Raw genomic sequence first — 27,824 nt, 5'->3', positions numbered from 1 at the left:
GGGAAATATCAAAGTTAGTTTGAGGTCAAAAAGACTACATAAAATTTGATTTGGGGAAAATATCAAAAAGTTTGAACATTTGATTAAATAGGATCACAGATCATTATTAGATAATGCTTTAGTCATTATCTACTTAGCTGAAGTTACAATAAAAGATGGTAAAGGTAAAAACAATTATGTAGTTATAAGCAAAACTTACCTCTTTTAATATTAAGAAGGTTGAGTTTTCTTAAGGAATTCAAGACCTAATAGAGATAACATGAAGCACAGTCAGTTAATTTGGTCAATTATAAAACTTTGCAGTCCAGGCAGATTACTTTTAAAAGGTAAATTTTCATAGTCTTTATGAAAAGAAGACCAAGAGTACAACACTTGGCTATTTTAATGGAGAGGAAACCAAATTCTGATTTTTCTACAGTGAACTTAATCCATTCCAAACTAGCTTGACCACACATAAAATTCCTTTCCCAAGAGTTCTTTTCTGCAAACCTTCTACAATTTTTCTTGTGTTCAATCAAATTGTGTCCTATTTTATTTTCAGTTGGGAACAACCAGTTTTTTCCTTTCATACTTATTATTTCTAAGTCATTATAATTCCATATAGTGATTAGAAGTCTTATCCTTTAGAATCCTTCCTTCCTGGTATAAACTAAGAAGTGAGCAATTGTAGACTGTTAAGCATTCTGGGGATTGGTATAACATTTCATAATTTCCCGAAGTATATTTATCATAATACATTTTTCAATGTGGTGTTTACTACTAGATCCAAATATCTTTAGTTCCTCAGTAAAAGGAAGCCAAAAATAAGTTTGATAAACTTATATTCAGTAATAGTTTCAGTATTTTATGGTATTTGAAAATAATCTAGATATTCAGTAAATATCCATCATTTGACTTATTTCAATACAACTTTAGGGTTCCAAGTTACCAAAAAAGACCTTGGAAAAGACCATAAAGCATAGTTACTGTTGAAAAGTGTATTTATAAATTTCTGTTTAATTACATTTAGATACTGATGAAAAGTTCATGAGACATTAAACAGCTAACCATCACCTTAAGTTACCTTTCTTGCAAAAAAAAATTCCATAATACATTACATGAGCTTATTGGACTTTTAGTAAGCCTAGGTAGAATAAAAGTATTATATTTAATATTGGTAACTCTAAAGCATGCTTGTTTTAATTAAATCAACAAGCTTAAACTAGCTTGTTTATTGAAGATTATCATAGATCACATGATCTTGGAAAGTATTTGTGTGAGTTTTTATATTTCTGAAAGTATATTTGATTAATAGAATGTGTGTTTGTCTTTAGGCCAATTCAGCAGAGCTCTTTACATATTAACATTGGTAATACCATCTGCATGTAGGAAAATATCACACATCTATAGCATACACGGGCTTCCCTGGTGGCTCAGAGAGTAAAGAATTCATCTGCAATGCAGGAGACCTGGCTTCAATCCCTGGGTTAGGAAGATGGCAAGTGGAGAAACCCATGGACAGAGGAGCCTGGTGGGCTACAGTCCGTGGGGTCGCACAGAGTCAGACATGACTGAGCACATAACATACACACACAGATGGATGCAGACAGAAATCTTAATAGATTTTGTTTTACAATTTTAGCCATGAGGCAGGTATGATCATTCAAAAGTCACTAGTTTATAAAAAAAACAATTGGATACAAATTCTGGATTTGGCAGATGGAGTAAAGTAAGGTTATGTACTCAGATGGTAAAGCCTTTTCACTAATCAAAGATTTTCTACCAGGCCTAGGTTTCAAATAGCTATTCTTTTACCATTATTTCTTCTTTGAGTTGTTTTTTCTTTTTTCTTTCTGATGAGAAGTATCTTCCTTCCTAGAGAAGACCAGGCAAAATATCCGCATCTCAGAAGGCACAGGGAAAGGACGTAAGTCCCCCCGAGAAGGCCTGGCTCCTAAGTCCAGGTCTTTTACAGTCTCCACAGGCTTTCTGGCTCTGTGCGTCCCCATGGCTGGGCGAGGTTTGGGGATTGATAAGGAGGATGGGTGGCCCTTGAATTGCTTTTAGAGCTGCATTTCTGTTGTTGTAAGACTTAAGAACAGTCATTTTTTAATTCTTCATAGACTGGGGGTTGCAGCCTGAATGACATCCTAGGCTGACCCACCCACCCAACTACATTATCTTCAAATCACCTCTGAGTATCCTGGAGAAGACCTTCAACTAAGATGGAAAAACAAAGCAAACAAACAAAAAAAAAAAAAAACTTGTATTCTAGACTTAGAGCTGCTTGTTTTTGAAAAGATTTCTTTCCCTCCAGGTACTTAGGTTCATTTTGGCTTAGGGGAGAGGGCCTAAGAAGCATTTTCCTCTGATTCTGGTGTGTGTGTGTATATGTTTAGTCACTCAGTCGTGTCCGACTCTCTGTGACCCCATGGACTGCAGCCCGCCAGGCTCCTCTGTCCATGGGGATTCTCCAGCTGATACCAGCTTCCAATTTGGACAACTTCTGGCAAAGAAGCTGCTTAAAAAAAGAAACCTTTCAAATATGTTTGTCAGGTTTCAGCTGGGACAAACAGTAGGTATCCCCGGCAGTACTGAACCCACCCCAAGGACATGAGAGGTGTCTCCCAGAAGGGTTCAGAAGACACCACCCTCCCAAGATCTAGTGCTGTGTGCTAAGTCACTTCAGTCATTTCTGACTCTTTGCAACCCTACGGACTGTAGCCTGCCAAGTTCCTCTGTCCACTGGCTTCTCCAGGCAAGAATACTGGAGTGGGTTGCCATTTCCTTCTCTAGGGGATCTTCTCGACCCAGGGATCAAACCCATGTCTCTTATGTCTCCTGCATTGCCAGGCAGGTTCTGTACCACTAGCGCCACCTGAGAAGCCCACCAGGGTCCAGAACTTCGGTTTCAGAGCCACTCCCATAGATGACCAAAGGAAAGCAAAAATGATGAGTAGGCCCCGACCAAAAATGGAGCCCAACCCAAGTTCTCAGGACAGGAAAGTAGACAAGCAAGATGAAAGATTTGTATCCAACTGTTCTTTTATAAACTAATGAATTTTACAGTATCACACCTACCTCCTGGCTAAAGTTGTACAACAAAATCTACTAAGATCTTGGTTTGCATCATGTGTTTATGTATGTAGATATGTAACCAAGATTTAGAGAGAAAGGGACAGGTAAAATTTCTCCTTGCTCCCTCACCTAGCCACTGCACACATTCAGGAGACGACCCTAGTAAGGATGCTCAGCTTCTGTCAGTTTTCCTAGGCCCCTATCTGTAGCTCCAGATGACTGAGGTTTAAAGCAGAGAGCATAGCCCCAATATCTACCAGAATTTTACAAGATTGTCCACTAATGTTAGTTTTGCATTAGCTTTTTAAAGGTGCAATTGGTAGCGGTTTACTTGAGAATCCTTCAGAGTCCCATCACCCCTGGAAGGGACCCTCCTTCCAGGGTTGATATGGGGATGTCCATGGGGCCACTTACTTGGAAGACTTTGGTTTCAGTCTTGGAGCCTCTTCAGAGTGGAAAGTCAGTCCAGGTGGAAGACGAGCAGATTGCAAATGCTTAGGTAAGGAGCCTAGAGAGGAGAGCAGGAGTCATGTTAGTCTTCCCACCCTTTGTTCTAGGTACTCTTGCATCTTTGATCTCTCACTAGTCTTCCGGAGACCTCTGCAAGACAATCAAAACAAGTACCCCATCCTGCCTGACTTGGGGGTCTTTGCTTTCAAGAACAGTTAAGTGAATGGTGGCGTTGACCCGGAACATTCATCAGCATGGCCACTGTAGTTCTAGGTTGTGTCAGGAAGGTTTTACCATCCTTCTAGGACCTCAGTTCTTAGACATACAAATAATAAGCCGTTGTGCCCAAAGGGGGTGCACTCAATTATTTGAAATGTGTGGATCTCACTTCTTTGCCTAAGCTTGGGTTCTACTAGAGCCAAATTAATATCCAATTAATGCGCCTGTGTTTGGGATTGTAAAGGGTATGATGTTTTAAATGTTCATCAACAGAAGAAAGGATAAAGGAGATATGGTACATATATACAATGGAGTATTAGTCATCAGATCAGATCATAAAAAGAACAAAATTAGATCACTTGTGGAGATATGGATGGACCTAGATTCTGTCATAGAGTGAAGTAAGTCAGAAACATTGAAACACATATTATATATTAACACATACATGTGGAATGTAGAAAACGATGTGTGGGGGGGGGCTTCCCTAGTGACTCTGATGGTAAAGAATCTGCCTGCAATGTGGGAGACTCAGGTTCGATCCCTGGGTCAGGAAGGTTTCCTGGAGAAGGGAATGGCAACTCACTCCAGTATTTTTGCCTGGAGAATCCCATGGGCCGATGAGCCTGGTGAGCTACAGTCCATGGAGACACACACAACTGAGCGACTAACACACACACATTCCTGCATTGCAGGTGGATTCTTTACCATCAGAGCCACCAGGAAAGCCAGAAAACACTATCGACTATCTTATTTGAAAAAGAGAAATGAGAGACAGACATAGAGAATGAATGTGTAGACACCAAGAGGGGAAGGCAGCTGGGATAAATAAAGTGTACCTGGTCGCATGAAAGTCTCTTTGAAATTAGGGTGATGTATCATCACTGTAAGTCATTCTGTGAACACCTGACTCTAGGATGGGAGTCCGAGTTGGGTGGCAAGCACTCTGATGGCTTTTTAGTGCTCAATCCATGCCCGCTGGTTTTGCAGCTTTGCCTTCTAAGATTCCCATTAGCAGGAGGACTATTATTCTCTTCCTGCATGTACACATTAACAAAATCCAGTAGTAGCTGGGGAAATTCAAGTGTGGATACCAGCAGTCACCAGTGAGGTGGTCCTGGGGACTGGCCAAGAGAAGGCCTGAGGTGTGCGCCAAAGCGGCTCCCAAGTATAACTGGGAACTGATGTGACTGTGGACTGACAAGGGCTGAGGACTAGCACTCTGCTACAGCCTGTCCAGACTGACCCAGGACTGAAAGGCCAGTTGCATAAGGAGCTCAGACCTCAGGGGAACTCACACAGTGCACTTGGGAATGATGAGAAGCCAGCGAAGTTGAAGGGTTCATGGGGACAGATGTCTGTGTCTCCCATTGTCCTCAGAGCCATTGGTAGTCTTCTTCAGATTCAACCACTGCCATCAAACTGTAAACAAACAAAATTCAACTAGGTAAACTTTACAGATTTCATTGGCTTTATTCAATAATTCAAGAATCAGGCAAAATCTAGTCTAGAAGATAAAAGGATCTCCAAGGAGCTGTAGAAAATGAAAGACTTCTGAAGGCAGAAAGGAGCAAGAACAAAGATGTTATACTAGGCAGAAAAGTAGGCCAGCTATTGCGAGGTTGCTCTCCTTTAGGGGATGGCAGGGGTCTGTCTGGCAGCTGACCTAACTAGTGCTGGTCCAGAGATGCCCAATTCTCTGGTATAAAATTCTGTTTCTGGGAGGGCTAAAACTAACACAGTTAAGTGTGGAGCTTAATGGGACTGTTTTTGTTTTTATTTCCTACATATTTCTCAAATTCATCTGCTCTATTGACCACCATCTTTCCCTTCCTCTACCTGGACTTAATCATGGAAGTTTGCATGAAACACATTTTAAACTTTTTTTTAAAGACACTACATAGTAAGTTGCATACATATTTATTTATTTATTTATATATATATATATATATATATATATATATATATAAAGAAAAAAAGAAAACCCTGCAGCGGAACAATCTGGCTTCTTAATATCATTTATAGCATTGATACCCAGTCTTGAGTTTTACAGAATGAACCTAATTATACCCCCACGTAGAAAAGGGGATTATACTTTGACAGAAACAGAATCAGGACCAAACTGTGCCCTGACGGATCACCCGGGGAACGTAGAACCAAGCAGTCATTCATCCACAAATCTGGACTGATGGCTACTCTGAAGGGGCTACTTGCCAGGTCTTGGGGTAAGATGGGCATCAATGTCTAGAATGGTCCAGACCAGTGCAAGAGTGCAGGAGGCACACATGTATACATAATGATCACCAGGATTCAATGTGAATTTGAGTATAAAAGTACTGCCAGGCTTTCCTGATGAGGACATTGTGCTACTGATGACATATACAAATACAGCACTTACTGTGTGCCTAAGAACATTCATAATTATGCTCTTATTCATTTAATACTCATAAGAACCTGACAGAGTAGGTATCATTTTATAGAAGAGGAAACTGATGACTTCGAAAGATTTAGTCATGTGTCCAAAGCTACACAGTGAACCAGGACTGAAAATTAAGAAGTTTCTTTCAGAGTCAGTATCTTAATATCATAACCATTATAATACACTGCTGCAGAGATAAACCCACATACCTTTGGTCACCTAATCTATGACAAAGGAGGCAAGAACATACAATGGAGAAAAGACAGTCTCTTCAGTACGTGGTGCTGGGGAACCTGAACAGCTACTTGTAAGAGAGTGAAAGAACAGTCCCTAACACCATACACAATGCAGAAAAGACCTAAATGTAAGGGCAGACACTATAAAACTCTTAGAGGAAAATATAGGCAGAACACTTAACATAAGTGGCAGCAGGATATTTCTTGCCCTACCTAATGAAAAACAAAACTAAACAAGAGAGACCTAATTAAACTTAAAAGTTTCTGCACAGCCAAGGAAACCATAAACAAGATGGAAAGACAACCCTCAGGATTAGTCTCCAAAATATACAAATAGCCCATGTAGCTCAATATCCAAAAAACAAAGAACCCAATCAAAAAATGGGTGGAAGATATAAAGACATTTCTCCAAAGAAGACATGCAGATGGCCAACTAACACCTGAAAAGATGCTGAACATCACTAAATACTAGAGAAATGCAAATCAAAACTACAATGAGACATCACCTCACTCCAGTCAGAATGACCATCATTTAAAAAATCTACAGATGATAAATAGTTGAGATGGTGTGTGGAGAAAAGGGAACCCTCCTACCCTGTGGGTGGGAATGTAAATTGATACAGCCACTATGGAGTGCAGTATGGAGTTTCCTTTAAAAAACTAAAAATAGAACTGCCATATGCCCAGAAATCCCACTACTAGTTACATACTCTTAGAAAACCATAATTCAAAAAGACACACATGCCCCAATGCCTGTCACAGAACTACTTAAATACAATAGCCAGGACATGGAAATAACCTAAATGCACATCTACAGACAAATAAATACAGAAGATGTGGTACAAGATACAGTGGAATAGTACTCAGCCATAAAAAGAAATGGAATTGGGTCATTTGTAGAGATGTGGATGGACTTAGAGTCTGTCATACAGAGAGAAAAAGAAAGAGAAAAACAAATATCATATGTTAATGCATATATGTGGAATATAGGAAAATGGTACCGTTGATCTTATTTGCAAAAAGAAATAGAGATAGAGACGTAGAGAACAAAGACATAGAGAACAAATGTATGGACACCAAGGGGGGAAAGAGTGGGAGTGGGATGGACTGGGGGACTGGGATTGACATATATACACCACTGATACCATGTACAAAATAGAATCTACTGTATACTTCAGGGAAATCCGTTCTGTGCTCTGTGGTGACCTAAATGGGAAGGAAAGCCCAAGAGGGGATATATGTATACATACCAGCTGATTCACTTTGCTGTACTGCAGAAACTAACACAACATTGCAAAGCAACTATACTCCAAGAAAACCAATGTAAAATTAGACAACTAACAAGGACCTTCTGCATAGCACAGGGAACTCTACTAAGTAACCTATATGAGAAGAGAAGCTGAAAGAGAGTGAATATATAAACGTGTATATCTGATTCACTTTGCATAAGACCTGAAACTAACACAGCGTTGTAAATCAACTACACTCAAATAAAAATTAACTTGAAATACATATATCTGCAAATTAGGAAAACGGGTGAGAGAGAAACAAACTGGGCCTGAAGACCAGTCAAGTTAGTGCTTAGGGGGAGGGAAGGATACAACCAGAATTGCTGGTGCCCCAGATACTGAAGCCCCTTCTGATTCTCCACTGCTTAGTTTCTGAAAATAAGACAGAACTAGTTCCATTCTAAGCACAGTAGCCTATTAGAAAATGCTAACAAAAAATTCCAAAATGATGCTTGATGCGCTTTTCCCTGCAAGGCATCGCTATTTCTTTCTTTCTTTCTATGGATCCCCATGGTTTCCCAACAAGACCCTTTCGGGCTGACCTTTTCTTCTTCATTTTTTTTCTTCTTCTTTCATTACAGCTCATTCTCACCAACTCAATTACACCTCAATAAGTAGGGCTCTTTCTTAATTAGCTATGTCCTCCTCCTTGACCTTGGGGTATATGTATAACAATAGATATTGCCAGCAGCCTAAGAAAAAAATACCCCAGTTCATCTTATGCTTCCTTTTCATTCACAAAGATGCTGCTGCTAATTTAGTGTTCAAAAAGCCTTGTAAACTTCATTTCATCTGGAATAAAATCATATATTGGGAACTCCAACATTGTGTTTAGTATATATGGTATCATACTCAGAGGTCCATTCCCCTTTGAGTGTAGAGTGACATTTGGATGACTTGGTCAATAATGTAATAGTAATCTTAAGAAAACATTAGGTTTCAGCTCAGAACTGTTTAATCTTATTCTACACCAGGTAGTTTATCAAAACTTTTCTTTCACCAACAACTGCTTATAATATACTAAATTGTCACATATCAACTTATTCTTCCCTAGGTCAGTTGGGAACCTGTGTCCTCAACAACAGCAAAGAAAATATTGACACTCCAGTCTTTTTTCCATTGCAGAGTTAAAGAATATGCTATTAAAACATACTGTCAGATTTTCATGAAGGGTGAGAATTGTTGGGATCCAATGTTGTACTTCCCCCCAGCCCCAGAATCTGCCATCTGGCAAGGTAACTGGTCAATTGTCCAGGTGTTTGAATATACTAGCCACAAAAATCAATATAGACAATCTCTTGAAGAGCATAACATACTTCACTTATGATATGGGTAGGTGGGATTCCCAGGTGGCTCAGTGGTAAAGAATCTGCCTGCCAATGCAGGAGATGTGGGTTCGATGCCTGGGTTCGGAAGATCCCCTGAAGAAGGAAATGACAATCCACTTCCGTATTCTTGCCTGGAGGAGCCTGGTAAGCTATGGGGTTGCAAAGAGCTGGACATGACTGAGCAACTGAGCATGCAAGCATGAAGATGGAAATTTTCTACAAATGAATTGTCCAGTATGGTAGCCATAGACTCAAATGCCTATTGAGCACTTAGAATGTGATTGGTGGAATAAAATACTGAATTTTTAAGCTTAAACAGCACATCTGTGTAGTGTCTACCATATAGGACAGCCCAGCTATAGATAGTTTCTTGGAATAAAAGTGAAAGGAAGAAGCCAGGAATTTGTAAATCCTAAAACAACTGGCAACGAGTAATGGGACTTGGAAAGCCTGAGAAATGACTTCAGCAGATATACATAGATTCAGTCTCTGAAATTACTAAAGAAAACTTTGGCTGGAGTCACGCAGAACTTACTTGATGGATGTTAGGCACTGTGTCTGTTTCATCAAGAACTTTGAGGCATGGGGCGGTCACATTTTAATGAAATGGCATCTTCAGTTAACTCTCCTAGAGGATACTGTGTCATTAGTGTTTAAGATGGGATTCTTTATTTCTCAGCTGAAACCTATAGATTTCCTTGTTGCCTTTCGATGGAGCATCTTTAGAAGATAATTACTCAGATCCTTTTTTGGAGTTGTTCATGCTGATTGATCTAAGGCCCAGAAGAATCCTCTAACAGCGTCCTGATCCAAGGCCAGTGGTGCTACAGATATGTATGAGCTAATTCACTCTGCCACAAAAGTACATCTGATAACTTTATCATTCTGAATATATACTACAATATCATACCCAGAAAATTTTAACTATAGGTTGTTCATCTTGATGCATGTTTAACTTGTGCTTGAAATGCCCTTCCTTATCGTGTCCACTTGGCTAATTCCCATCCATCCTTCAGTATTTAACTTGAGCCTCACTTATTTAGTATCATCTTTTCTTGCCTCGCTCCCCAGTTCCTAGACTTTTTCTCAATCATGATGAGATGGCAGTGATGCAGGGGTTACATATTTTGTTACTGTACTTCAACTACATGAAGCCAAGTTCTCTGTCATATTTATCTTTGTCTTCCTTATAGCCCAGTGGTGCTTGGGCACAATAAACACACTCTAAATGTATGGCAGATTAATATACATTTACTCTAAAAGTTACATAAACAATTGCTTGAGAAAAATGCCATGAGAAATGACAGAACAATTTCAAGGGTCAGGTCTCAGTCAAGATGATAAGTAGACATCTGCTTGTCTATATATCAAAGTCATCAACTGGAAAGATAGACCAGGCAGGTTTTTATAAATGGTCTTAAGGAGCTTTGCCTTTAAAAAATATGCAGTAGACCCTTGGCATTCAAGATAGATTCTGGATGCCTTTTTTAAATTAATTAATTTATTTTAATTGGAGGCTAATTACTTTACAATATTGTAGTGGTTTTTCCCTAAAACCAATGTTTTCTAGAAGATACAATAATTTCCTCAAAGAGCATACTCTGAAATGCTCCTTTGCCTTGATATGGAAACAGCCTTTAAGTTGGTGGTCACAGCACAATATTCCAGATGAATTGAGGCACACCAAATTTTTGATCCCTTGTTTTTCAAATAGCTACTACAAAAGAATGGTTAGCATAAATCCATGTGTAAAGGGGCTACAGATATTATGAATAAAGTATCTGCCCCCCCCCAAAAAAAAAAACAAGAAGACCTAATCTCCTAAAAGAGATGTATTAGAAAGGTTCTTGATAGGATATCCCTTAAAAAAATGATCATACACCACCAGCCATTTGGTCAAGGAATGTCTGGTTTCCTTTGTTGAGTAGCTGTCCCGGAGAATAGCAAGTCTAAAGCGCCAGGCACCACAAGCTATTAAAAAAAAAAAGTCCAAAAAAAGCACAATACACATTGGCTTCAAGTGCACAGGGAACATTGTCTAGGATATATCACATGCTAGGCCAAAATAAGCCTTAACAACCGAAGATGACAGAAATGATATTAAGCAGTTTTTCTAACCACAGTAATACGAAAGTAACCTTCGATTACAGACAGGAGAAATGGAAAGAGAACAAATACGAAAAGACTAAACAATATGCTACTAAAAACCCAGTGGGTCAATGAAGAAATCAACAAGGAAGTCAGAAAATACCTCAAGAAAAATGGAAATACTACAGTCTAAAATCTGTGGGATGCAGCAAAGCAGTTCTAAGAGGAAAGTTTATAGCAGTAGAGCCCTTCTTCAAGAAACAAGAAGAATCTCAAACAATTTAACCTACCACCTAAAGGGATTTGAAAAAGAAGAGCATAAGTCAGTAGAAGGAAATAATAGAACAGAGCAAAGAAACCAAGAGCCGGTAGAATAAAAAGATAACTACAGGTGATCAAACTGTAGCCAGGCTCACCAGGAAGAAAAGAGAGAGGCTCCAAAAAACAAATTAAGAAATGAAAGGAGAGAAGTAACTGAGACCACAGAGTTACAAAAAATTTTAAAAGAATACTCATTATAGTTATATGCCAAACAACCTAGAAGACAGCCGACAAATTGGACAACCTAGAAGAAATGGACAGATTTCTAGAAATATACCACCTGCTGAGGCTGTAGAAGCACTAGACAATTGGAACATACCAATCACTAGTAACAAACTTGAATTTGGTGTACACACACACATACACACCTCCCAGCAAATAAAAGTATAGGCGTGGATAGCTTCACAGGTTAATTCTACTACACATATGAAAAAGGAATTAACACCTATCCTTCTCAAATCAATCCAAAAATTTAAATAGGCTAGAATACTTCCAAATTCATTCTATGAGGCCACCATTACACTGACATCAAAACCACACAAAGATGCTACCCAAAAAATTACAGGCCAAATCTCTTATGAATACATATGCAAAAGTCCTAAATATTAGCAAACTAAATTCAATGATACATAAAAGAGTCATATACCTGAACCAATTGAGATGTATTCCAGGGGTGCAGGGCGTTTCAAAATCAAATGGTTCAAATCAATGAATGTAATACACCACATTAACAGAAGTATAAAAACCACATTATCATCTCAATAGACTCAGTGAAAGCATTTGACAAAATTCAACATCCATTCATGATAAAAACTTATTAAAATTGATACAGAGGGTACATGCCTATGTAAAAGCCATTTATGACAGACCCACAGCTAACATCATATTCAACAGTGAAAAAGCTGAATGTCTTTCCTTTAAACTCAGAATTAAGACAAGGATGCACACTTTTGCTACTTCTATTTAACATCATATTGAAAGTCCTAGCCCCAGAAATCAGACAAGAAAAGAAGGTGACATGCTATTATACATAGAAAATCCTAAAGTTTCCAGTAGCAAACTATCAGAACTAATAAATGAATTTAGCAAATGGGCAAGATACATGATTACTATACAGAACTTTGTTGCTCTTCTATACACTAATAATAAACTATCAGAACAAGAAAGTAAAAATAAAATTCAGTTTAAAATAACATCATCATAAAATACCAGGAATAAACTTAACCAAGGAGGGGGCAAGACCTATACTCTGAAAAGCATGTTAACACTGATAAAGGAAATTGAAAATGACAGAAAGAAATGGAAAGTTAAATCATGCTCTTGGATTAGAAGAATATTGTTAACAATGGATACACTATGCAAAGTTATCTAGATATTTAATGTGATCCCTATAAAAATACCCAACACATTTCCCACAGATCAAGAACAAATAATCCTAAAATCATACAGAACTCCAAATACCCCAGTGTGAAAAAAAAATGAGAAAAAGGAACAAAGCTGGAGGTATGACCCTCCCAGATTTCAAATTATGCAACATTACTATAGTAATCAAAACAACCATACTGACACACACAAAAATCATAGTCTAGAAATAAGTCCACACACTTAGGGTCAATTAATCTACAACAAAGGAGGCAAGACTATACAGTGGAGAAAAAACAGTCTCTCCAGTAACTAAGTGGTGGTAAAAAAGCTGGACAGTTCCATACAGAACAACCAGGCAAGCATTTCCTCACACCATCTACAAAAATAAATTCAAAATCTATCAAAGACCTAAATGAAAGATCTAAAAACCATGAAACTCATGGAACAGAACATAGGCAGACCACTCTTTTGACAAATTGTACCAATACGTTCTGGATGTCTCCTAAGGCCAAAGAAATAAAAGCAAAAATAAAGAAATGGGACCTAATTAAACTTAAAAGTTTTGCACAGCAAAGGAAACCATTCAAAACATGAAAAGATAGCCTACAGAATGGGGAGAAAATGTTTGCAAATGGCGTGTCCAACAAGAGGTTGATATGTTGTTGGACATATAAACATATAAACAAAAATATATAAAGAGCTCATATAACTCCGTTAATATAAAAAAACTCATAATTATTTTAAAAATTTTGTTATTTAAAATGGGCAGAAGATGTGAAAAGACATTTTTCAAAAGTAGACATACAGATGAATAGCAGGCACATGAAAATATGCTCAGCTTCACTAATTGCTGCTGTTGCTGCTGCTAAGTCGCTTCAGTCATGTCCGACTCTGTGCAACCCCATAGACGGCAGCCCACCAGGCTCCCCCGTCCCTGGGATTCTCCAGGCAAGAACACTGGAGTGGGTTGCCATTTCCTTCTCCAATGCAGGAAGGAAGAGTGAAAGTGAAGTCACTCAGTCGTGTCCGACTCTTCGCGACCGCTTGGACTGCAGCCAACCAGGCTCCTCCGGCCATGGGATTTTCCAGGCAAGAGTACTGGAGTGGGGTGCCATTGCCTTCTCCGAAGGTAAAACAGGAGAGTGAAAAAGCTGGCTTAGCACTCAACATTCTAAAAACTAAGATCGTGGCATCCAGTCCCTGCCTTCACGGCAAACAGAAACAGAAAAGTGGAAGTAGTGACAGAGTTTCTTTTCTTGGGCTCCAAAATCACTTCAGATGGTGGTTGCAGCCATGAAATTAAAAGACGCTTGCTCCTTGGAATAAAAGTTATGACAAACACAAACAGCATGTTAAAAAGCAGAGACATTGCTTTGACAGCAAAGGTCTGTGTAGTCAAAGCTATGGATCATCCAGTAGTCATGTATGGATATGAGAGTTGGACCCTAAAGAAGGCTGAGCATCAAAGAATTGATGCTTTCAAACTGTAGTGTTGGAGAAGACTCTTGAGAGTCCCTTGGACAGCAAGGAGAGCAAACCAGTCTATCCTAAAGGAAATCAACCCTGAATATTCATTGGAAGGACTAATGTTAAAGCTGAAGCTCCAATAGTTATGGCTACCTGATGCGAAGAGCTGACTCACTGGAAAAGACTCTGATGCTGGGAAAGATTGAGGGCAGGGGGAGAAAGGGACAACAGAGGCTGAGATGGTTGGATGGCATCACCAAGTCAATGGACGTGAGTTTGATCAAACTCCAGGAAATAGTGAAGGGCAGGGAAGCCTGGCGTGCTGTAGTCCTTGGGGTCACAAAGAATCGGACATGACTTAGTGACTGAACAACACCAGCAGATGTTTATAGCAGCATTATATATGATAGTCAATACATGGAAGCAACCCAGATGTCCATCAGCAGATGAATGGATAAAGAAGATGTGGTATACATACACAAAAATAAACTTACAATGCATTAAGCCTTAAATGGAAGGATGGATAGTGTAATGCTTAGAGGAAAACACAGGCTGAACATTCTCTGACATAAATTGTAACAATATGTTTTTGGATCCCCCTCCTCCAGTAATTAAAAGCAAAAATAAATGAAATCTAATTAAACTTAAAAGCTTTTGCATAGCAAAGGAAACCATAAACGATATGAAAAGACAACCCACAAAATGAGACAAAATATTTTTAAATGATGCAACTGACAAGGGATTAACCTCTATAATATACAGACAGCGCATGCAGCTCAATATCAAAAACAAACAAACAAACAACCCAGTCAGAAACTGGGCAGAAGATCTAAACAGACATTTCTCCAGAGAAGACATACAGATGGCCAAGAAGCACATGAAAAGATGTTCAACCTCACTGATTACTAGAGAAATGCAAATAGAAACTACAATGAGGTATCATTTCACACTGGTCAGAATGGCCATCATCAAAAAGACAACCCAGAGGGATAGGGTGGGGAAGGAGGTGGGAGGGGGTTTCAGGATGGGGTGCGGGACACATGTATACCTGTGGCTGATTCATTTTTGTATGGCAAAAACCATCACAATATTGTACAGTAATTATCCTCCAATTAAAATAATTTGTAAAAAAAAAGTCTACAAACAATGAATGCTAGAGAGGATGTGGAGAAAAGGGAATCCTCTTGCACTGTTGGTAAGAATGTAAACTGACACAGCTGCTGTGGAGAGCAGTATGGAGGGTCCTTAAAAAGCTAGAAATAAAACTACCATATGACCCGGCAATCCCAGTACTGCGCATATACCCTGAGAAGACCGTAATTCAACAAGACCCAGTGTTCACTGTAGCACTCTTACAATAAAGCTAGGATGGAAGCAACCTAGATGTGCACCAACAGATGACTAAAGAAGCTGTGGTACATATATACAATGGGATTATTCAGTTCAGTGCAGTCGCTCAGTCGTGTCCGACTCTTTGCGACCCCATGAATCGCAGCATGCCAGGCCTCCCTGTCCATCACCAACTCCCGGAGTTCACTCAGACTCACGTCCACTGAGTCAGTGATGCCATCCAGCCATCTCATCCTCTGTCGTCCCCTTCTCCTCCTGCCCCCAATCCCTCCCAGCATCAGGGTCTTTTCCAATTATTATTCAGCCATAAAAAGAAATGAATTTGAATTGGTTCTAGTGGAGTGGATGAAGCTACAGCCTGTTATACAGAGTGAAGTAAATCAGAAAAACAAGTATTGTATATTAACGCATGGAGTGAAGTAAAAGTCACTCAGTTGTGTCTGGCTCTTTGCGACCCCATGGACTGTACAGTCCATGGAATTTTCCAGGCCAGAGTACTGGATTGGGTAGCCTATCCCTTCTCCAGGGGATCTTCCCAACCCAGGGATTGAACTGTGGTCTCCTGCATTGCAGGTGGATTCTTTACCAACTGAGCTATAAGGATAGCTATAAGCTATCCATATTATATCCATATTAATGCAGGTATATGGAATTTAGGAAAGTGGTTCTGAGGAACCTTTTTGCAGGGCAGGAGTAGAGACGCAGACAGGGAGAACAGACTGTGGACACAGTGGGGAAAGGAGAGGGTGGGATGAACTGAGAGAGTAGTACTGAAACATTACCATATATAAAATGGATAGCCAATAGGGATTTTCTGTATGATGCAGAGTGTGTGAGCTTGTGCTCTGTGACGACCTAGAGTGGTAGGATGGGGTTGAGGTGGGAGGTTCGTGAGGGATGGGACATATGTATACCTATAGCTGATTCATGTTGATGTATGACAGAAACCATCACAATATTGTAAAGCAATTCTACTGTAATTAATTTTTTTAAATCATCTAAAAAGGTAGACTTGAGATTAAAATTTACACTGTATAAAGAAAAGGTCAGGAGAAGAAAGAGCATTAAATGAAATATGAAGCATTAAAAAAAAGTCTACAAACAGTAAATGCTGGAGAGGGTGTGGAGAAAGGGGAACCCTTCTACACAGTTGGTGGAAATGTAAATTAGTACAGTCACTGTGGAGAACATCATGGAGATTCCTTAAAAAACTAAAAATAAAACTACTATATGATGCAGCAATCCCACTCCTGGGCATATGTCCAGAGAAAACCATAATTCAAAATGACACATGCACCCGACTGTTCACTGTAGCACTATTTACAATATCCAGGACATGGAAATAGCTGAAATGTCCATTCGAAGGATGAATGGACAAAGAAGATGTGGTACATGTATACCATGAATCTGTCATAAAAAAGAATGAAATAATGCTATTTACAACAACATGGATGGACTGAAAGATGGTCATACTAAGGGAACTGAGGTGTGATATCACTTATGCCAAAGCCTTTGACTGTGTGGATCACAATAAACTGTGGAAAATTCTGAAAGAGATGGGAATACCAGACCACCTGACCTGCCTCTTGAGAAACCTATATGCAGGTCAGGAAGCAACAGTTAGAACTGGACAAGTAACAACAGACTGGTTCCAAATAGGAAAAGGAGTACATCAAGGCTGTATATTGTCACCCTGCTTATTTAACTTATATTCAGAGTATATCATGAGAAACGCTGGGCTGGAAGAAGCACAAGCTGGAATCAAGATTGCCGGGAGAAATATCAATAACCTCAGATATGCAGATGACACCACCCTTATGGCAGAAAGTGAAGAGGAACTCAAAAGCCTCTTGATGAAAGTGAAAGAGGAGAGTGAAAAAGTTGGCTTAAAGCTCAACATTCAGAAAACGAAGATCATGGCATCTGGTCCCATCACTTCATGGCAGATAGAAGGGGAAACAGTGGAAACAGTGTCAGACTTTATTTTTTTGGGCTCCAAAATCACTGCAGATGGTGATTGCAGCCACGAAATTAAAAGACGCTTACTCCTTGGAAGGAAAGTTATGACCAACCTAGACAGCACATTCAAAAGCAGAGACATTACTTTGCCAACAAAGGCCCGTCTAGTCAAGGCTATGGTTTTTCCAGTAGTCATGTATGGATGTGAGAGTTGGACTATGAAGAAAGCTGAGTGCTGAAGAATTGATGCTTTTGGACTGTGGTGTTGGAGAAAACTCTTGCGAGTCCCTTAGACTACAAGGAGATCCAACCACTCCATCCTAAAAGAGATCAGTCCGGGGTGTTCATTGGAAGGACTGATGCTGAGGCTGAAACTCCAATACTTTGGTCCCTCGTGTGAAGAGTTGACTCTGATGCTGGGAGGGATTGGGGGCAGGAGGAGAAGGGGACGACAGAGGATGAGATGGCTGGATGGCATCACTGACTCGATGGACGTGAGTCTCAGCGAACTCCGGGAGTTGGTGATGGACAGGGAGGCCTGGCGTGCTGCGATTCATGGGGTCGCAAAGAGTCGGACATGACTGAGTGACTGATCTGATCTGATCTGATCTGGATAGCATAGGGAACTCTACTCAATATTCTCTAATAACCTATATGGGAAGACAATCTGCAAAAGAATGGATATATGTATAACTGATTCCCTGAGTTGTACGCCTGAAGCTACTGCAACATTTTAAGTCAGCCATATTCTAGTGAAAGTAACTCAGTCGTGTCCAACTCTTTGCGACCCCATGGACTATACAGTGATCCCATGGACTATACAGTCCGTGGAATTCTCTAGGCCAGAGTACTGGAGTGGCTACCCTTTCCCTTCTCCAGGGGATCTTTCCAACCCAGGGATCGAACCCAGATCTCCCACATTGCAGGCAGATTCTTTACCAGCTGAGCCACCAGGGAAGCCCAAGAATACTGGAGTGGGTGGCCTATCCCTTCTCTAGTGTATCTTCCCAACCCAGGAATGGAACTGGGGTCTCCTGCATTGCAGGCGGATTCTTTACTAGCTCAGCTACCAGGGAAGCCCTATAGATCACCATACTTTAATTTAAAAAAAGGCAAATTAGTTAGACACGATGCCTCTCTCAAATTCCAAAGAAAACCAACAAAGACAGAACTCAGTTCACGGAAATTGTCTCTGGCATGGTTTTGCCTTGGCTCTTCAAACATGCCTGGAAGTCCACTGACATAAATACACCTAAGGGGGTGGGGACACCCTCAGTGGCCCATTTGCTGAGGCGACAGGGTTGGCCAGTCTCAACAGCAGTGTTGCCCTGTCACTGTGGCGTGTGAACCTGATGTCCTAGTGACAGCAAACAGCTACTACAAAACCAGCAGTGACACTCAAAGGCACAGACCGACAGGCTGGGTTTCTGAGTAGCTTCTCCCCTGGGAACTGGTTTCAGGGCAGTCTTTATTCACAGAACCTGATCTGACAATTCTGACATCAACTTCATCAGACTTGTAAAGCTGTATTTGCCCCTGACAGCACTGCGGTATACAGCTGCTGAATGTCCCCCTGAGCAAAGCCCGATGACTTCTCCCGGGCAAATCTCAAAGAACTCAGCCACAGTATAAGAAGCCAAGAGAAAGAAACCCCAACCCCAAAAGTGTATCTGATTATGAGTTCAACAGTTATCCACTTCTCTCCCACTCATTTCCACACTTCTTCACTCTACTAAGGCCCTTTCGGTAGAAGGTGAGGTCAAGTTCCAAATGCACAAATTTTATCTTGGCAACAGACTAACCTGCCTTGTTGTCCTGGGAACCCACTCAGCAATACAGGAAGTAGCGGCACCACAAAATACAAGGACTTGGTCATGATGAAACAGGATAGCAAGTATTCAATCTTCTTCCATGATTTGGGGTTTATAATGCATTTTGACACTAATTAGATGATACTCAAAATAACTCTTTAAGGTGGACATTGTTATCTCTGTCAGAAGTGGAAGCTAAAGCCCAGATGGAAAGATTTTCCTAAGATCACAACTTGACGATGATAAAGATCGGTGGCCTTGATTCTTGAAGTTCCTCCCACACAACCCCCCCGCAAAACAGTGAGGCTTCCCAGGAAGTGAAGCCCTTTTTTTTCTGGTGAAGGATTAACCTGGTGTTTGGGTGTCTCAAGTTTTTGAGGTTGTCATGCCATTATCCCTGAGTTGGGACTGGTTTCATCATCAAGGTGGAGGCCCTTTTCAGGGGATCATCTTTGAAGGAACATTCATATCACCCAGATGAGTTTAAAAGCATGTATACCTGTGGCGGATTCATTTCAATATATGGTAAAACCAATACAATATTGTAAAGTTAAAAAATTAAATTAAATTTTAAAAAATAAATAAATAAAAGCTGAGTCCTCAGGATATCAGAAGGAGCTCAGCACAGAAAGACAATGTTGAAACAACAGATGCAGCTGTATTTGCTTCTTAGATCAGTTGTATCCAAGGGCTCAGTGAAGGAATTTAAGTCCAAAGAATTCCAAGGAACAAGAGAGCAAAATATGTGGCAGAATCTCCTAGGAGCCTCTGGTCTGAGCTGCTCGACTTTGCTGACTACTGACCGTGTATTCAAAACATGCTTACTAATACTGAAGTACACAGTGGAAAGTTGCTAAGAGAGTCCATCTTAGAAGTTCTATTCATAAGGAAAAAAAAACACAGCAACCAGTAGTGACTGATGTAAGTTAGACTTCCTGTGGTGAACCTTTCACAGGGCACACAGCTATCCAGTCACAATGTTGAACACCTGAAACTAACAATATTCAATGAGAATTATCCATCTTTTTTTAATGTAATTATTCACCAGCCCTGGTTTTTCTCTTACTTAAGATGCCCAGCAGTTCCTCTCTGACCTCTTTTTCTTCCTGTGTCACTCATTTGCTGATGCCTCCTTCCAGCGACTTGTAAACCTTTGACCTGTCTCCCTGACCTGCCACAACCAGACACCTCAGAGACAGCCCCATGCCAGCATATTACACTTGTTCCTTCTCTCTGTGCAGTTAGTTCTCATTAAACAGGTGCAGCACCAACCTTTGCTTATTCAGAAACTCTAGCAGCCTTTTCACTCATTTTCATCAACCTCCTCACCCTCCTCCCAGCCGTGGGACACACTGGGGCCTGACGCATCATGCCCAAGTGCGGATACAGTCACATCTCTCTGCTGCCTGCAAAGAGGTAATGGCACTCCGTTGACCTGACAGACAGCTCCCACAACTCTACTGCAAATATTACTTTAACAACCGCCCTGTGCTCACAAGACTCACTGAACTGCTGAGCCTTCCATGGACACTCCCTGAAGTGGTTCTCTGCGTCATCCCATGGAAGTGATCTTATTAAACACTATTCCTTTTCTGGCCCATCTCAGTGTCACTGCCTCCTAAGTCTTTGCAAGTTTACCACTTCTCCTGCCTTCAAACTGCTATAGCACTGTTTTTAAAGGAATGATTATACACACATAAACACACACACCAAAGTGAAATACACAAGTTTTAAGTGTATTGGGGATGAATTTTCACATATGCCAAAGCCTTTGACTGTGTGGATCACAACAAACTATGGAAAACTCTTCAAGAGATGGGAATACCAGACCACCTGACCTGCTTCTTGAGAAACCTGTATGCAGGTCAGGAAGCAACAGTTAGAACTGGACATGGAACAACAAACTGGGTCCAAATAGGGAAAGGAGTATGTCAAGGCTGTATACTGTCACCCTGCTTATTTAACTTATATTCAGAGTATATCATGAGAAACGCTGGGCTGGAAGAAGCACAAGCTGCAATCAAGACTGCTGGGAGAAATATCAATAACCTCAGATATGGAGTTGATACCACGCTTATGGCAGAAATCGAAGAACTAAAGAGTCTCTTGATGAAAGTGAAAGAGGAGAGTAAAAAGTTGGCTTAAAGCTCAACATTCAGAAAACTAAGATCATGGCATCTGGTCCCATCACTTCATGGCAAATAGATGGGGAAACACTGGAGACAGTGAGAGACATAATTTTGGGGGCTCCAAAATCACTGCAGATGGTGATTGCAGCCATGAAATTAAAAGACACTTGCTCCTTGGAAGAAAAGTTATGACCATCCTAGACAGCATATTAAAAAGCAGAGACATTACTTTGCCAACAAAGTTCCGTCTAGTCAAAGCTATGGTTTTTCCAGTAGTCATGTATGAATGTGAGAGTTGGACTGTGAAGAAAGTTGAGCATAGAAGAATTGATGCTTCTGAACTGTGGTGCTGGAGAAGACTCTTGCGAGTCCCTTGGACTGCAAGGAGATCCAACCAGTCCATCCTAAAGGAGACCAGTGTTGGGTGTTCATTAGAAGGACTGATGCTGAATCTGGGACTCTAATACTTTGGCCACCTGATGCAAAGAGCTGACTCATTTGAAAAGACCCTGATACTGGGAAAGACTGAGGGTGAGAGGAGAAGGGGATGAGATGGCTGGATGGCATCACTGACTCAGTGGACATGAGCGTGAGTAAACTCTAGGAGTTGGTGATGGACAGGGAAGCCTGGCGTGCTGCAGTCCATGGGGTCGCAGAGAGTTGGACATGACTGAGCGACTGAACTGAACTGAACTTCACATATGTGGACACTCATTCACATCAAGGTAGAGATTTTTAGAACCAAGAAAATTCCCTTTGTCTCTTTGCAGTTATTTTGCAGTTTCACTGTGTTAGTCACTCAGTTGTGTCCAGTGCTTTGTGACCCCATGGGCTGTAGGCCATAGGCCACCAGACTCCTCTGTCCATGGAATTGTTCTGTTAGGAATACTGAAGTGGGTAGCCATTCCCTTCTCCAGGGGGAGCCCCCCAACCCAAAGATTGAATCCATGTGTCCTGCATTGCAGGCAGATTCTTTACCATCTGAGCCACCAGGGAAGCCCTCTTTCTAGTTAGCACCCTATCTAAATAACTAGTATTCTGACTTACATATTCATTCTGCATATTTTTGAACATACAAATGCAATTATACCGTACGTACTCTTTAATATCTAGTCTCTCTTAACCCCCCAGAATTTTTTTTTTTTTTTTTTTGAGATTTCATCTTGTCATTGTTCATGTATCTGGGTCTGAACTCCTTGGGCACCTTGCTGCCACATCTTCTAAGAAACCCTTACTTTCCTTCATCCTTTTTGTCCCATTGCTAACAATTACCCCTTATAGGCAGTGTTTTCAACCAGTTTATCTTTTGTCTCCCACAATACCCACACTGGGTTCTGAAGTATATTGGATGCCCAATACATATTTCTTGAATGAAACTGAGTAAATGATCAATTCCTTTACTGGGTTGCCAGATCACTTCAGCAGAAAGGATCACATCTAAGCAGGATAGCATGTCCTATTGTGAAACAATAAACCACTGGAGAGCTATTTTATAGAGATGATGGGTTTATTAGGCATGATGTGAAGAGGGAGGCCAAGCAATATCTGAAGCAGTTTATCACATTCGGTGAGAACTGAGAGCAAAGCCTCAACACGTCATGCAATGAAATTCTGTGCTGTGACATGACCGTATGCCTGAGATAAGTTTCCATGCCCTGGATTCTGTGGGTATTGCATGCTAAGTTGCTTCAGTTGTGTTTGACTCATAGTGACCCCATGGACTATAGCCCAACAGGCCCCTCTGTATCTGTGGAATTTTCCAGGCAAGAATACTGGAGTGGGTTGCCATTTCCTTTTCGAGGGGATCTTCCCAACCCAGGGATCAAACCCCGGACTCCCACATCATAGGCAGATTCTTTACTGTCTGAGCCACCAGGGAAGTTCTATATTACAATCACAAATTTGAAACTAAAATGTCCAAAATTCTCCTTATTCTCAAATAGTAGAATATGATGAAGTTCAAGAATTTAAAGTCTGAATGCCACTCAAGCAAATATTCAGAAGGGGAATATATTGTTTGCCCTTTTAGTCTGTGTAAACAGTGAACTTAAAGGGAGGCAGAGGTATTATTTATCGGAGAAGGCGATGGCACCCCACTCCAGTACTCATGCCTGGAAAATCCCATGGATGGAGGAGCCTGGTGGGCTGCAGTCCATGGGGTCGTGAAGAGTAGGAGACGACTGAGCAACTTCACTTTCACTTTTCACTTTCATGCATTGGAGAAGGAAATGGCAACCCAATCTCCAGTGCCTGGAGAATCCCAGGGACGGGGGAGCCTGGTGGGCTGCCATCTATGGGGTCACACAGAGTTGGACATGGCTGAAGGGACTTAGCAGAGCCTGGGACTTCAAGCTACTCAAGTCTTAGGAGGGAGTGGCAATGTAATGGGACAAAGAAAACAAGAGGACTTTCGCAAAGGCTTAAAAGCCTTCTGCAGTGACGCCATCTGCTTTCATGGACAAAGGGCATATTACTTTGTCTCCAAGCTGAAGTTAGGACTCCATAATGCACTGTCAAGACCTCTGCCTCTCAAGTAGAGCATGACAATGGCTACACGAGATGCCTCCGCTGGTGATAGCCCCTCTGTCCATTCATAAACCACCTTAGACTCAGGAGAGGAATCAGTTATATAGCAAATGTTCAAGAATAGATTCTTAGAGGCTCTGGAGAGAAGGACATTACCTCTGGGCCATTTGGGTGATTATTATCAAGACTGTGATTGAGTCTCTCTAAACTGAGCAATTTACTCGGTTATATTCACCAGTTCAGTCAGTGAAAAGCTAAGTTTCCAACAGTGCCTGTTTGCAAATGAAGCAGTAAATGCAGTTCTAAATCCAATTCTTCCTGCTTCCTCCTCAAACTGTGAGGCCAGAATTTATTACTTCTCTGGTGTTACTTTCTGACCCTTAATGACTACACTGAAAAGTCATCTCGAGTTTGCCTGTGAGACCAAATTATCTATTGGAATTAAAAGGAAAAAAAGTAGAAGAGAAAGGTGAGCTGAGAGTATTATTCAAAGAGTTCAAATATATCCTGGTTTGACCCCAAGATTATATCATAAACTAGAGAAACAGATATAAAATAAAACCATGAAACAGTTAGAAGCTCATATGGGTGAATGCCATCTGATCTTGCTACAGGGAAGGCCTTTCTGAAGCAGTAGTACTCAACTCTGATGTCACGGTAGAATCAGCCAGGGAGCTTTTGAAAACCCTGATACCTTTGTAGGACACCAGACTAATCAAATCAGGGTACCTGTGGGTAGAGAAAAGAGGAAAACTCAAGCACCAGTAGTTTTCAAGGCTTTCCAGGTGATTCCCAAGTGTAATCAAAGTTGAGGATCACTGTTCACTGCTCTCAGCACAATCAGAACATAAAGAAAATAATAATCAACAACTTTACTACATAAAAACAAGAAGATTTTTATAAACAGTACAAAAACCAGGGAAATACTGACAGCACATGTAAAAGACAAAGTGTTAACATCCTTACTGCATAAAGAATCAGCGGAAGACAACATTTTTTGCATTTTTAAAAACTTTTCTATGTGCCCACACTCTACCACTTCCCCACTGTGTTTATTTTAAATCAAGATGGGGGAAAATGTCATTAAAAACACCAACATTTTCCAAGCAGGCCATCGTGTAGATACCCCAGATACTTTATATTCCCTACTTCCTAGCTCATTTGCATCTGAAGATCCTTATGATATAAACCCATAAACCAAATCAGACACATCTTGGGACATGCCCTCCATCACCAACCCCATTTTGAGATGTAACAGACATAACAGTTTGTAAGCTGAAGTTGTACAATCTGACAACTTAAGTACATATATGGAAATGACGACCACAAGAAGGTTCACTGGGACTGTTAACACAAAATCTTACTCAGGGCTTTTCAGACATCCATGTGCGTGGAAGTAACCTAGGGATCTTGTTGAGTGTAGCTTTGAGCCTGAGAAACTATATTATGAGCAAACACCTTGAAAGTACTGACTGATACAGATGGTCCTGGGACCACATTTTAAGTATCTAGTACTTAGTTATCTTTGAAAATTTTACAGAGTGCTAGAGTTTATATATATCTTTTGTTTCCCTAAGGATTTCAAATAAATAGGGGCAGTATACATACAAGCTAACTTGGGTTTCCTAGGTGGCTCACTGGTAAAGAACTCGCCTGCCAATGCAGGAGACATAATTAAGAGATGTGGGTTTGATCCCTGCATCGGGAAGATTCCCTGGAGGAGGGCATGGCAACCAGTATTTTTGCCTGGGAAATCCCATGGACAGAAGAGCCTGGCAGGCTACAGTCCATGGGGCTGCAAAGAGACATGACTGAGCAACTGAGCACGTACATACAACCTAACTTAGGTACATGCATCTTTATACTCTCAGAGACTAAGGCAAGCATTACAGTTCTTGTGGTTTAACATCATCAAAACAAACAACCCAATCAAAAACTGGGCAGAAGACCTAAATATACATTTCTCCAAAGAGGATATACAGACGGCAAAGAGGCACATGAAAAGATGTTCAATGTCGCTAATTATTAGACAAATGCAAATCAAAACTACAATGTGGTATCACCTCACACCAATCAGAATGGCCATCATCTACAAATACACAAATAATAAATGCTGGAGAGGGTGAGGAAAGAATGGAACCCTCTTCCTCTGTTGGAGGGAATGTAAATTGATGCAGCCATTATGAAGAAGAGTTTGGAGGTTCTTTAAAAAACTACAAATAGAGCTACCATATGACCCTTCAATCCCAGTCCTGTGTTTATATCCAGAGGAAAACATGGTTCAAAAGGACACACACACCTCAATGTTCATAGCAGCACTGTTACAGCTAAGTCATGGAGGCAACCTAAATGTCCATTGACAGATGAATGGATAAAGAAGATGTGATATGTATATATAATGGAATATTACTCGGCCACTAGAAAGAAGAATATATATAACGGACTATTACTCAGCCATTTGCAGCACCATGGATAGATCTAGACATTGTCATACTGAGTGAAGTCAGTCAAAGGAGGAGAAATATTGTATGATGTCCCTAAAATGAAGAATCTAAAAAAAAAATACACAAATGAACTTATTTACCAAGCAGGAACAGACTCACAGACAGTAAATGAACTTAACAGTTGCCAAGGGAGAAGGATGGGGAAGGGATATTTAGGGACTCTGGGATTGCTGTGTACACACTGCTATATTTAAAATGGATAACCAACAAGGTCCTACTGCATAGCACAGGGAACTCTGGTCAACGTTACGTGCCAGCCTGGATGGGAGGGGAGTTTGGGGGAGAATGGATGCATGTTTGTGTATGGCTGGGTCCATTTGCTGTTCACCTGAAACTCTCACAACACTGTTAATCGGCTCTGTGAAGGGAAGTGAAAGTCGTTTAGTTGTGTCTGACTCTTTGCAACCCCACGGATTATACAGTCCATGGAATTCTCTAGGCCAGAATACTGGAGTGGGTAGCCTTTCCCTTCTCCAGGGGACCTTCCCAACCAAGGGAAAGAACCCAGGTCTCCTGCACTGCAGGCAGATTCTTTACCAGCTGAGCCACAAGGGAAGCCCAGGAATACTGGAGTGGGTAGCCTGTCCCTTCTCCAGAGGATCTTCCTGACCCAGGAATTGAACCGGAGTCTCCTGCATTGCAGGCAGATTCTTTACCAAGTGAGCTATCAGGGAAGCTCAATCGGCTATACTCCAATACAAAATAAAAAGTTTAAAAAAGAATAAATGTTTGATGAATAAATAAACAGGGTATTTTTCACAGTACCCAAGTGGCATAGAGAATATAATGATCATCAATCGTTTCACAGATAGTGAATGAAGCTAGGGTCCCCAAAATGTTACCCCACCCAGAGTCAGAAAGCAGAGTCACACACATTCTCAGTGTGTGACTGAGACTTGAGGGTTCAATGACAGAGAGGCAGACTAGTTTAATCAAAGGACCAAGGGGACCCTAGGTCTCAGACTCCTTCGACAGGCCCTGGGTATTTTCAAACAGTCTAGTGTTTTAGTCACATTGCAACCTGGGTAATTGTTCAAAAGGCAGATTTTCAGACCTCATACGTAGAATTCTAAGATTCCAGGTCATTCTGAGACCTACTCCATAGAGACAGAAGTAGAGATGGACTTGGTACCAGAGTTCTGATTTCAATTTTCACTTCTACCATTAATTGGCCATTTGATCTTAAGTAGATGTGTTATCCTTCTAGAGAACTGGTGACAAACTCTAGTGATCACAGGAACTGGGCACAGAGCTTAAGAAAGGGTGGGGTATAGTGGGGCTGTGATAAGCTAGCACACACATGCCCTGC

General features: G+C 40.7%; 1 protein-coding gene and 1 long non-coding RNA gene across 2 annotated transcripts in view; one reads left to right on the top strand and one right to left on the bottom strand.

The window, feature by feature from the left end:
• The window catches only part of GRM7 (glutamate metabotropic receptor 7), a 593,261-nt gene that overhangs the window by 529,201 nt on the left and 36,236 nt on the right, over positions 1–27,824 (top strand). The gene's annotated exons all lie outside the window — the stretch shown is intronic.
• LOC138984733 (uncharacterized) lies at positions 208–5,145 on the bottom strand. Its single transcript, XR_011462014.1, has 3 exons — positions 5,022–5,145; positions 3,472–3,565; positions 208–245 (listed from the first exon to the last, which is right to left on the bottom strand). It is a non-coding gene; the product is annotated as an uncharacterized lncRNA (long non-coding RNA).

This window comes from Bos mutus, chromosome 22 (assembly GCF_027580195.1).
Source record: "Bos mutus isolate GX-2022 chromosome 22, NWIPB_WYAK_1.1, whole genome shotgun sequence".
NCBI classification, from domain to species: domain Eukaryota; kingdom Metazoa; phylum Chordata; class Mammalia; order Artiodactyla; family Bovidae; genus Bos; species Bos mutus.
This window is presented reverse-complemented; position numbering and strand designations above follow the sequence as displayed.